Source organism: Hipposideros armiger, unplaced genomic scaffold (assembly GCF_001890085.2).
Source record: "Hipposideros armiger isolate ML-2016 unplaced genomic scaffold, ASM189008v1 scaffold_15, whole genome shotgun sequence".
NCBI classification, from domain to species: Eukaryota; Metazoa; Chordata; class Mammalia; order Chiroptera; family Hipposideridae; genus Hipposideros; species Hipposideros armiger.
The window spans coordinates 4861878-4875033 of record NW_017731365.1 but is presented as its reverse complement, the minus strand read 5'-3'; positions in this window follow the sequence as shown (position 1 = coordinate 4875033).

The window sequence follows — 13156 nt, the reverse complement described above, 5'->3', positions numbered from 1 at the left end:
TACAGCTAAGATGGGAACAACAGCTCGATCTGGAGCTGGGCTGCCGTGAGTCACCAGCCACGGTGTAGGCTGCAGTGGGGCTGCAGTGGGCTGCGGTTAGCTACCGTGAGTGGCTGGCAGCCTGTGTGAGTGGCTGTGAGCCGCCTTGAGCCACAGTGAGTGGCCATCCAAGGGCCGGCGATCGATCTGCCTCACCCAGGAAGAGTGCAATGATAATACCAACATGGGCCAGTGAAGCGAGGTCCTCCACAACTAGACCGAACAAAAAGACAACAATTTGTCTGTTTTCCTTCCCTGATTCCCCAACACTGTTCCCCTCCCGCAATTCCCCAATAAAATCTTAAAAAAAAAAAATTTTTTTTTTTGGAAGGATGTGCTCCAAGATGTCAACAGCATTGTTTTTCTACATGATAGAAATTTGGGTAATTTTACTTTCATTTTTATACTTTTCTATGTTGTTTGATTTTTTAAAACAAGTGGGCATGTATTATTTGTGTAATCAGAAAGAAAGATTAATGCTCTTCCTGTTTTGAGAAATAAACACTTGGACTTTCAAAAAAAAAATTATATATATATATATACAACCTATCCCCTGGAGAGGCAACACCTCAAGTCAGTATGTGTCTAACTTCTTAGCTCAGGAAGTTTTAAAAAGAATTCCCTGACGAGGATTGAAGACATGAAGGCTCTCCGGCCCCGGTGGTAGAGCAGCCCCAGTGCTTCTGGAGACAGCCAGCTCTTCCAACCCCAGCCTTGGAAGCCTGGGTGGAGCTGCCAGAGCCATGGGCAGGGAAAGGGGTGAGGAGTGTGCCTGCCCCCTGACCTGCTGTTGTTGACAAGGTTTCTCCCAGTTCCTGTAAGTTGGAGCCTCCACATGCCTTTCCTTGTTTAACAGATGCTTTGGAGGAAATGGCAAAAATGGCCACCTTGGTGGCAGCGTGCACGCAATCTTTGGGGTTGGACAAGGCCTGGAGAGGTCATTCAGTCCATTCCCCTGCCTCCAGGCAGCACTGGAATGATCCCAGTTGGGCAAGCCTTTATCGGAAACTGGGCATTCCACACCCTTCCTTGGTCAGCCATTCTCATGTCTAAACATTTCTACCCAGGAAGTCCTTCCTTATGTCTAATCCAAACTCTCTATGCTATAAATTTCCACCCTGTGGCTCTTGTGGGTCTTGTTGGAGACAGTGAAATGCCTCTTGCTTCCCTGACTTCATTCTAGGTCAGGAGCCACCAGAGCCTTGAATCAGGACCAAAGTCCTAAACTGCTGTGTGACCCTAGGCAAGTTACTACCACTCTATGAGCTTCAGCCTCATCTGTAAAATGAGACTAATGATGCCCACAGTCCAGGAATTGAGAGGATCAAATGAGACTGTGAATGTGAATGTGTGGAAGAGGTATAAAACTTGCTACTAATGTGAGGCTATAATTATTATTAATAAGTAATAATTACCCACACTGGCTGAATCATTGTAAAAGATGGCTTCCAATGTGATGGTACACAAGATAAATTTTAGGTGATACAAGAACAAATATTTTAAACTAAAATTGAATGTGTGTTGGAAAAAAATAAAACTAGCACATCAAATTCAGGATTTCACAAGTATTGTTGCTTAAAACAAGGGCATATTAAAACAACAAAAACTTGACACTGTTTTAAAGAAAAAATGTTGACTAAATAATACTCCAGGTAGCACAAGGCTAGGGCAGAAATCATAAAGGTGGTTTGAGAAACTGCTGACTAAGTGGAGACAGCAAAGGAAAAAAAGGAGGCTGGTTAAGAGTTGGCAAAAGTGACTGAGTCAGCGGAGGGATGAGAAATGAAATCTCAGAGGCTGGGAAGCGATAACTGTTGAGTGGCTGTTGAGCACCTGCCCACAGATGTCCTCTCTGGGTTCTGGAATAGTCTGTCTCCTTCAGAGCTGAGTCATTAGCAGCTCCATCAAGGCCGGTGGGCAGGCAGGGCTGGGATTTCCTGTCCATATTCATGGTCCTCAGTGCTCAGAGCCCCCTCTGCTTTCAGCTCTCCCCTGCCAGGGATGATGGGATAACTCTAATCCCACACCCCATTGAGCCCCTCCTGAAATGTCACCCATCCATAGTGTGTGGGCCTGTGCCGTGGAACTCAGCCAGTGACAGGGAACTCACAACTTCCCAAACAAAGCCATCGCTCAAATCCATCCCAGCTATGTTGGAGCTGGGTCTAAGACTCAGGGCAGGTTGTGTGAAACCGTTCTCTCTGCCTGGGGGTCCTAGGCCTCCCAGTACCAGGAATTCTACTGAAAGAAGGCATTACGTCTCTGAGCCCTGGGGAAGAGGCCCCAGGCCCCTCATTGACCATCCACACCCAGCCCCAGCCCTGAGCGTTGTAATGTTTGCTCTTGAGTAGGGGTTTCTCAAACCCTGGGGTCCGTAGAGGGATTCTCTGGAGCCTGAGAGGTCTCTATGAGACATTAAAATGTTCGTGTTTTCATTTTGAAATAATCTAAAAGAATCAATATAAACATATTCTACATCATCTGGATGCTTGGCTTACAGCCGATTATGTGATCACAAAATTTTAGTATCTGCATGTACACTGACTATGGAAGCAGTTGACTTGTTGTTCTTTTAATTTAACTAGAAGCTACATACAGAAAAATATCCATGCCTTAAATATACAGCCAGATGAATTTTCACAAAGAGAACACATCTGTGAAACCAACACTCAGATCAAGAAATAGATGATTATTACTGCCCTCCCCCCAGCCCAGGGACCCTCCTCAAGACCTTCCGCATCCCCAAAGGGAACCACTCTCCTGATTTCCCCCACCATAGATCAGTTTTGCCTGTTTTTGAACTTGATATTACTGGGGCATATAGAATGACTCTTTGGTTTCTGACCCCTTTATCTCACCATGACGCCTGTGAGATTTATCCCTGTTGGTGTGTAGCTGAAGTTGACAGTGCCTAGTTTCTAATCCAGTGGGATTCTCAGAAGTGGTTCTTGGGTTCCATGAATCTACCAGTTGGATAAAAGCAAATGTGAGAACCTCCTGGCTCAGAACGGGGTTGAAAGCATGCAGCTGCAAGACATACTGTCCTGTCCTAGGCATTCACTCCACTGCCCAGGTCTTGCCGCAGTTCCACTCCAGACTCGCCGTTTCCCCAATGCACCATGCTCAGCCAGGCCTCTAGGTCTCTGCAGGCACTCTTCCCTCTGCCTGGGATGCCCTCCTCTCGCTTGTCTGCCAGCAACAGCCTATGTGTCTTGTGTCCTCTGAAAGGCTGTGTCTTCTGTGAGGTCTCCCCTGGTGTCCCTGGGCAGACTCGGGTACCCCTTCTCTTGTGCTTCAACTGTGCTTTGTCTACATTGTCCCTGCAGCATTTATCACACTGTGTGGTCATTACAGATCTGTCTCTCCATTAAACTATGGGCTTTTGTTGGGAGCGGGGCAATGCTGGACTCCCTCTGAATGACTGAGGAGGGAGTCTTGCTGCATCCTCACCCAGGACCATCAGAGGAAGGGGCAGGGTTCTCTGTCCTGGCTTACCTGCCTTGTTAAACGTGGGGTTCAGTTGGCCCCAGTATCCCTGCACCATCAACAAGGGTGGACAGCATCAGAACTGTGGCATGGGACTTCCTTAAATAAGCCACCACACCAGGGAATGAAAGAGAGCCCTGCTTGGCCAGGCCCCAGGGCCCAAAGGTGGATACTTTACTGGGCAGGCATCAGTTTCCTGATCTGTGAAATGGGGACAATGAACCTGGTCACCTTCCTCTTTCCTGAGAAGAGTTCAAGGTTAATGAATGCCCAAGACAGGACATAACTATACCTAAGACTGATTGCAAGCTGCCTGAGGCAAGGGAATGGCCTTGGTGACCCTTGGTTCTCTCTTCCTGCCTGGGACTAAAAGACAGTGTGAGGCCTACAGTTCAGCTTGGCTGCTCATCTTGGCCCCCACCCTGCTCTGGGTGGGTCTTGGCTTGGAAGCCCTAATCTGTTTGCTAAGCACCTGCCCCACTCATTCCTGCCTAAATTTGCCAAGCCCCGTGCCTTGTCCTGCAAGTGCTATGTCTGCTCCATTGCAGTAAGTTGGGTTTCTTTGTCCCTATTCAGAGTGCTCCTCCTCTAAGCAGCCTTCTTGTTTCAATCTTGGGCATGCTGGGGCTCATCTACACTGTTGGCATTTGTGAAGGATTTGGGTCCTGGTTATCCTCGAACTTCCCACCCCCACTCTATCCTGAGGTAGAACTGGGGCCATAGAATGTGGACCTCGGAAGAACAGGCTCTGCCCTGTGGGGAAGTGAGATGCAGCTTCCTGTTGCTGTGGTAACCAAAAAGCAGCACTCACCCACCCCCAGCCTCTACATTGGCCACTGAGGTCAAGATCCCACCTCTGCCATCAGATGAGACCAACTGGAGGCAGACTGAGTGAGACCCTGTTGGCACAATAGTAGGGGTGGGTGATGTGGCTGGCTTCCCATCCCCTGGGAGATAGACCCACAGGGCACCTGATCCCATTTCTCATTGCCCATCCTGGCTACGATGGAACTGTGTCCAAGAGTTAGTGAATGTGGGGGGCAGGGCGGGGGAAGCATCTCGCAGGACATTTCCTCGAGCGGGGCTGGGTAGATGCCAAGCTGGGTGGATGGACCAGGGAGGAAGCAATTTTTCTTCCCAGCAGTTCAGGCCAGGAGGGCTGAATCCCGTGGGGCTGCGGCCTTTCCCCCCACCCCCACCCCGCCTTCCTACCCGACCCAGAGCCTCTAGGAGGCAGAGGTGGAGGAGCTGGGGCCTGGGGAGGCTGATGGGGAGGGAAAGTATTAGGGAAGTGGGTGGGGAGCATCCCACTGGCAAAAGACGGCTGAAGCTCCTGGAAGTGGAACGAGTCTGGGCTTGCGGTCAACTAAGACCCGCGTTGAATCTCCACTCTGTCCTCACCAGCTTGCACACACGTGCCTTCCTCTCACTGTTTTGGAGGAGGGGCTAAACACCTGTTAGTTTGTGCCAATCCTTGTGCTGAACACCCTAGCAGTTATTCTCTCCATATGCCCTCAAAACAACCCTGAAATAGGTGAGAGCCATTTTACAGATGAGGACACTGAGGCTTAAGGAGGCTACGTGAGAAAAGCCTAAGGTGAGCTCAATTCCCAAACGTGAGAATGGCCTGCCCGGGTTAGTGGTTATCTGGGGGGAAGTGGGAGGTGCCTTTTCCACTCCCAGGCATCCTGGCCTGCGGAAGGAAGGGTCGTGCCAAGCTGTGAGACTTGCGTGGTTTCCTTAAGCAAAACTGCGTCAGGCTCTCTCTGGGGGGTAAACCACACTAACTGGTGACAGCGGCCTTGACTACACAAGATCAGTAAGGGGGGAAAAAACCAAGCCTTCTCCAGAAAGTTCCCTTTGCAGGAGAGCAGATTAAAGAAGATAGAGCCCGCCCTCGCGGGAAGGAGGGAGAGAGTGTTTGTAACTCCTTTGGGGCCTTTCAAAACTTCCTAAGATTATTTCTGGAAGCCCCCATTTAACAGTAACAGACCATTTTAACTTAGCCTGGTTGGGATTGAGACCTGGCAAGGAGCAACTTCCCGGTGGGACAGCACTGATATACCCAAGGAAGGGACTGAGTCAGCAGAGTGGGTGCGGGGTTAAGCATTAGACTGGATGTGATCTCTGAGCCTCACACCCCTCATCTGTAAAATGGGCTTGATTAGACTGTGATAATTAGGAAAAATAATAATGGCACCCACTAGAGCTGTTCTTGGTGCCACCTGTTATCTGGATGGGTCAGGTAGTCCTTTCTGTAAAGTGTGTCCCACCCCAACTCCACCCCCACTCCCAGCCCCAGCCCCAGCCCCAAGTTTCCTGGGATCCCACAGAATAACAGGAAGAGGCTTTTTCCTAGATGCCTTTGCAGTTCACCTCCAGGGACCAGAGTCATTAACACTTATGGAGCACCTAAAAGTTGATGTTTTTTGAGTTCCTAACAAGTGTCAGGCTCTATGTTATCTTGGACCCTGATCAATCCTTTTAAGCATCCCAGAACAACCCTTCCTCTCTCCTGAGAAATACTGTTATCATCATCCCTATTTTGAAGATGAGGAAACTGAAGTTTATAGAGAGATTAAGTTCACCATGTGAATTTCAGACTCTTTCTGATGCAAATGACAAAAAAAAACCTGACTCAAATTGGTTTACACTAAGAAGGGAATTCACCAGCTCCAGAAACTGAAAAATCCAGGCATGACTTGAGCTGGAAACTCAGAAAAAACATCATGACTGGATGTCTCCACTCTGCCCTTCACCATCTTGGTGTCATATTTGGACGCTATGAGTGGTCTTCTGTAGCTGCAGTTCATATCATTCCAGGTCCTAGTTCAGTAAGAAGATGGTCTCTTCTTGGAAATTGTGACACAAGTTCCAGGAATTACTCTAATTAGACAGTTGGGGGTCACACTGATCAAAGGATCTGCCCAGGAACATTCAATGCTGATTGGTGTGTCCGGTGGTCTGGTAACAGGCTCCATGCCCACAGCCTCACCTGTACCCACGGGCGGAAAGGGGAGAGGGAGGAATGTTTCTCCAAATGAGGAACAAAAGAGATGGGGAATGGGTGCCAGCAGCTAACTTAACCTGTGTCCTCCATGCTGAGGTCACAGGTCACACAATTAAGAGTCAGGGCCTGGATTGAGCCCTGGCAGTTTGACTCCAGAACCCATGTCCTGAACTCCTCTGCACCTTCTACTACAGGTGCCAGCCTTGTGCTAAGCAACTAGTAGAGAATAACATAGGTGTAGAAGGAGAGGCCCCTGCCCTGGGGTAGAGCCCACCCCTTTCTCCATAGTCCCAGGTCAGTCCTCATCACATCCAGTGCCTGTTCCCACCTCTGGCCCTGCTGTTGTTTCTGGAGGGTCCTTGAAGCCTTTCTGATAGCTGGGCCTGGGCTGTTGCCTACCATGCTACGAAAGGCCCTCCATATTTAGTTATGCACTGTCCTGTAGTCTAGTTGCTTCCTGTTTCTCCAAACAGAGGAAAGTTCTTCGGACACTGGGCTATGTTCTCCCGTCCCCTGTGTGTGGTCCCTCTCTGGACCAGGTAGGAGTTATGTAGTAGGCAGCAACGGTGAGTTTGAGGGCCTGAGGGAGGCCCTTATTTACCCCCTATATACCTCCTTAAGTTTTAAAATTCCATTATTAGATGGGATTTCACTCATTTAATTCCTGTTAAGATTCAAACTTCCCTGAGAAAAAAAACATAGTAGGTCTTATCACTTATTTATACTTTAGTGAGAAGTAGTTCACAGAATCCTTCCTGAGAGCTGGCTCTGTTATCATGGCCACAATTTACTGATATCATGGCCACAATTTAATGAGTACCTACTATGTTCCCTCCACAGATTCAAGAGCTTCTCTTGCATTATGTCATTTAATCCCCACAAACTCTGTGAGGTGGGTACTATTATTACCCCTGTTTTACAGTGAGGAAACTGAGTCCCAGGGCCTGCAAGCCGTGGAGCCAGGATTTGACCCCAAGAGGTCCAGTTCCAGAACCTGTGCTGTTTATCACTGCACTGAGATAACCCCTAACACTCTTTAGTTCACAAATGTATTCAGTGGACTTATATACATCTTTTGGACTTCCCTACAATTCAGCAAGGCTGTTAGTATGATCATCCTCATTTTGTATAGGAGAGTGGTGAGGAGGTTAAGTTCAGTCAACTGGTGAGTGGCAGATCCAGGATTTAGACCCAGTTTTCCCACCTGAGATCAGCTCCTCCCTGGACCCCATGTAGCACCTGGTGAGAGGAGCCTTGCGTCAGCTCACTGGTTTCCTGGAGACAGAGGGAGAGTGTGGTGGGCATGGAAGCCCGGAGCTCCCGGAACAAATCTGCCCCTTCCTCCCTCCTTCCCGCTCTCCCTCCACTCATTCATTCAGCCACAGTCGTAGATAAGCAATGGCCAAAACAAGTGTCCCTTGTGTCATAGGGCTGACATTGTAACTAACAAGCACTTGCCATTTCTTGAGTATTTGTGGTGAGCAAGGTGCTATGCTGAGTGCTGAACATGCACCATCCTCATAGCCCTCTTTTTCAGATAGGGGACTGGGACTTCGGAAGGGCAAAGGGCATTAACTCCTTTAATAACCACTAGGCTGGACTGCTTCCCTTTTGGAGGGTTTTAGTGAGGATCCAGTGGAGGCTTATGGAGCGATGAACACACACACACACACACACACACACACACACACACACACACACACAGAGTCTTGTCTCACCAGCACCAGAGGCAGCCATCTTGGCTGTTTCCAGCACCCCCTTCTCCCACCACCAGGAGCCAGGCTCCATCCCAAACAGGAAGCTCAGTGGGGAAAGGCCATCTCCCAAGGCAGAGACAGGCACACTTCAGGCCCCTGGATGGAAACTCCCAGGGAAATTGAATGAGAATGATCTAACCAGAGGTTCCAGGAGAGCTCAACTCTTCTCCCTAGACAGCCTCTCAGCCTGACTTCCTGGTGCCTCAGTTTCCTGTTCTGTAAGTTTACCTGCTCACAAGCTGCGTCTGAAGTATTATCCATCAGAATATTCATAGAACCAACTGATGCTTCATCCTCCCCACTTTCTGACCTGATTATTTTCCAGGATCTTCATAGGGAATATGTTCCCCAGATGTGCAAATGAGGCTCAGAGAGGCTGACCCGCAGCCACATAAAAGTATTAGAAATGCAGTGAGAACCCACCCAGGTCTTGAGTCTATTAAGCATTAAAATGGATGCCAGAATCTGAGCTATGCCCAAGAGATATGGCAATGAGCAAGATAAACTCATCCTACCTCTAGGAGCACCAATTCTGGTGTGTGTGTGTGTGTGTGTGTGTGTGTGTGTGTGTGTGTGTGTGTGTGTGTGTGTGGCGGGGCAGGGGCACAGGGTGGGAGGGGTGGGGGGCATAACAGACAAGAGAGGAAATGTTGGAACTGTGGGCAGGACCAGGTGACAAGAGCTAAAAGATTTTTGGCCAGGCAGAAGATGGAGGTCGGCTCGGGGATGTCTCAGCCCCTGCATTTGGGAAGACCCAGCAGAGCAAAGATTTGGGGCTGGAGAGTTGAAGTGGGGAAGGCTGGGGTCCAGGACCAATAGTCCTGGCTCATATGGGGTGCTGACTGGGTGAGGGAGTTGAAGCTCCTCCACCCTCAAAAATACCCGAACCCAGCTCACTTTCAGCCTCTGCCTGCCACCTCTCAGACTGTGTCTGCCTGCCTGGAGTTTCCACCCCAACAACTTCCTTGTCTTGGGTGGTTTCCAGCCCCACCTGCTTTCCTGAAGCTCAGTTCATCCTTCGCTCCTGCCAGGCATATACCAGTGTCACTCTGAGTAACTCCAGGGACCCAGGGTGACCTCACCGGCTCCTGATTCAGTTTGACTCACCCCATTTCTTTAAGGAGGCTCTTGGTCATTCCTATCTCATGCTCAGCACTTAGGGCCTTTGGGAGTGGCACATCCCCCTCCCCACTCCCGAGTTGACCAGGTCTGTGTCATGCAGGAAGAGTAAGGGAGCCCTGAAGAGGGAGCCCTCATCCACCCAGGATTAACTTCCTCCCTCTACTGCTCACTTCGGATGTCTTTCCAGTGATCACGAACATTCTCCAGTCTACTCTTCTGTTCTTAACAGGAAAAGAACATTATCTAAGAAGAATAGCTATTGTTACTTGATCATTTACTGTGACCTGGGCATTCTATAGACATCACCAGAGCCTCACAGCATTTAGTTATTGGTTTTCATTTTTCAGATGAGGAAACCGACGCTCAGAGAGGGGACTTGACTTGTCCAAGATGACACAGCAAGGAATTGGCTGAGCTGAGATTGGAACCCAAGTGTACTTGGCTCCTGAGTTATTTAACTAGGGCCACACACCTGAACCCCCTTCCGCTGCCCACAGGTGGGAGAGGGAAGAGGGATATCATTGTGCCCACCAAGCGTGAGCCTGCTCAGATCCAGCCCCATGCACCCCCAGGATCCCTTGCAGTGGTGTAAGAGGGGATAGAAGCTCTGAGAGGAGTCACCCATGAGTTAGGGCCATCATTCCTTGGTTAGAGGGAGCCCAGACCTACAGAACACCTATAGGAGGCACTCCCTTTATGAATGGCCCAGGCCTATGCCACTTGGTGGGAGTCACAGGGTCACCCCACCTTAGGTGGACCCAGGCCTACTACTTCAGCTTTCCCTGCCTTTCCCTCTCACAGCTGGTCCCCAGTGTCCTACAGATACCTTTCTCTGGACCTTGCCCATCCATCCTACCTTCTCACCAGATGAACCTGTACATCCTAGAGCTGTACTGTATCATACAGTGGCCACTAGCCGTGTGTGGCTATCGAGCACTTGAAATGTGACTAATGCAGCTGAGGAATTGAATTTTAAGTTTAATTTTAATCAATTTACATTTAAGTTTTAAAATTGATAATGTAGTTATGGAGAACATTTATGTGTGGAACAACTTGGGTATGTGAATCTACTTTTTCAACTGCAAATTTTATGATGAAAATTTAGCAAGTGCTGTAAGTGTAAACTAGGCACCTGGTTTTGAACACTTAGTAAAGTAAAATGTAAACGTTTCATTCATATTTTTACATTGGTTACGTGTTAAAGTGACAATATTTTTATTTATTTACTTATTTAAGATTTTATTAAGGAATTGGGGGAGGGGAACAGACAAGTTGCTGTCCTTTTGTTCTTCAGTCTGGTTGTGGAGGATGTCGCTTCACTGGCCCATGTTGGTGTTATCATTGCGCTCTTCCTGGCTGAGGCAGTCGCTCACTGGCCATTGGACAGCCGTTCACGGTGGCTCAGCATCTCATGAAAGCTCACACCAGCTGTCGGCCAGCCCCACTGCAGCCTTACACCATCGCTGGCGACTCACAGCAGCCCACCTCCAGGTAGCACTGTTGTTCACCATTTTAGCTGTAGAGAACGCAGTGTCACTGGCCGTCATGTGGGATCCAAACCGGGGCTCTGCTGCTCTGAGCTGGTATCCCAAGCCAACCCCTAACCAATGCACCACTTGGCCGGCCCGACAATATTTTTAATATATAAGATTAAATAAAATATATTATTAAAATTAATTTCACCTGATTATTTTTTAATGTAGCTACTAGAAAAATTTTCAGTTACTTAGGTGGTTCATATTATATTTCTATCAGACAGTGCTAGCCTAGAGGTTAAATGTGTGGGTTCAAATCCTGGCCCTGTGTGTCCTTGAGTAACTTAACCAACCCCTCTTGACCTCAGTTTCCTCACCTATAAGACAGGGATAACAATAGTACCTCCCTCATAGAGTTGTTCAGAGGAACAAATGAGATAATGTTTGTAAAGCACTTAGCACAGTGCCTGGCATATAACTGTGCTCAGGGGGGAAAAAGTATTATAGGTTTCCTTTTATCATAACACTCCAAGTGTAGTTCAATTAAACAGTATTTATTGAGGGTCTGCTAAGTGCCAGGCTCTGGGGATTTGATGGACACAAGTCCCACCACTGCCTCTGCTCTGGTGGAACGCCCATCAGCTAGGAGGGAGGCAACCACTAAAAGCAGCAGGGTAAGTACAGGTGGTGGTTAAGTTCTGGAGAGAAAATGAAACATGGAGGTTTGCTAGAGAGTGGTTCAAGGCTGCTTTAGCAGGAGTGGCCAGGGAAGGCTTCTCTGTGGAGCAGGGGACATTTGAGCTAAACCTGACTAATGTGGAACACACCAGGTGAGGCTCTGAGGGGAAGGGTGTTCCCAGCGGAAGGAACAGCTAGAGCAGAGACCATAGCGCAAGCCCCCGCCTCAGCTGCCTGTATTGCACAATCTGCTTCACCAAATTTTCCACCGACTGCATCCAGCTCTCTCCTGGCCACTGCACTCACTGTCCCTGTGTTCATGGCAACCTCGGTAAAGCTGGTCCACATTATCCCCATCTCATCTGTTCTGCACCTTCCTGCCTGCCTTCAAAACCCTCCTCCTCCATTGCCCCTCTAGCTCAAGTCCCATGTTCTAGGAAGTTTCCTTTCATGGGTTCTGTCCCTGCTGGTCTCTCTCTCTTAGGGTCTTTCTAGACTGAATACTTGTTCTACACCATCCTGGTTCCCACCCACCCCCCTTCATCTTCCCAGGGTAGCTGTGCCTTCCCAACACACTTGCCCCCTTTCCCAGGGCAGGAACCAAAGCCAGAACTAGGTCTTACACTCCTCCCCAGCACAGAGCTGAGACGTTCAATAACATCTATGGATTGCCAGATCCCTGCTCCAAGAGGCATGTCTGCCCAGGCAGAGTGGAAAATCCCTGCCTGAAGGAAGGGCCATGGAAATTTCTTTTTAACGTTCCCTTTCCAGACTTGGACTCGCCCCAAAAAGCAGTCAAGTATTTTGCCCAGTGACCTGCAAGACGGCTCTGTTCTTCCTCCTCCACCCCCACCTCAGGCTTGAACCCAGGGAGCAGTGATGGGCGGGCGGGGCTGGGGAAAAGCTGCAGTGGCAGCAGCTGGCAGCTGAGCTCTGCCTCAAAGAATGGTTCTTGATGTTGTCCTCCAGCCCCACCCCGTCAGTTCAAAGCTGAAGACACATGGGTCAGTGGCAAAATCATACTAGACTACAGGTCTCCCTGCTCCCAGTCCAAGCTCCTTTCATTGCCTATGTGTCTTGGTTTCCTCATCTGTAAAATGGGAATAATAATAATACCTACTTCATGGGATTGCTAATATGTTAAATGAGTTAAAGAGGTAAAGCAATCTATAAGTATGAGCTCTGTATCCTCTCCAGCCCTGAGCTTGCCCTTCCTCATAGCCCCATGATGGAGTATGCTGTTCACTTTCTGTGAATAGCTGACCTCCAGGGTTGGGGGCGGGGAGAGACACTTGAATGAGGGTTTGAAGTCATAGAGGTGGACAGGCTCCAATGAGGCCTGCCCCCGTCTTGTCTATTGACTGTATCCACAGCGTGTCATATTTGTTCTGCTGCTTTTAAAATGTACATGGGGGGCCAGCCGAGTGGTGCGTTAGTTAAGAGCTGGCTTAGGACGCCAGAGGGCCCCGGTTCGGATCCCACATATGAGGGCCAGTGACACTGTCCTCTACAGCTAAGATGCTGAACAACAGCTCAACCTGGAGCTGGGCTGCCGTGAGTCACCGGCGGCTGCATAGGCTGCAGCCCCT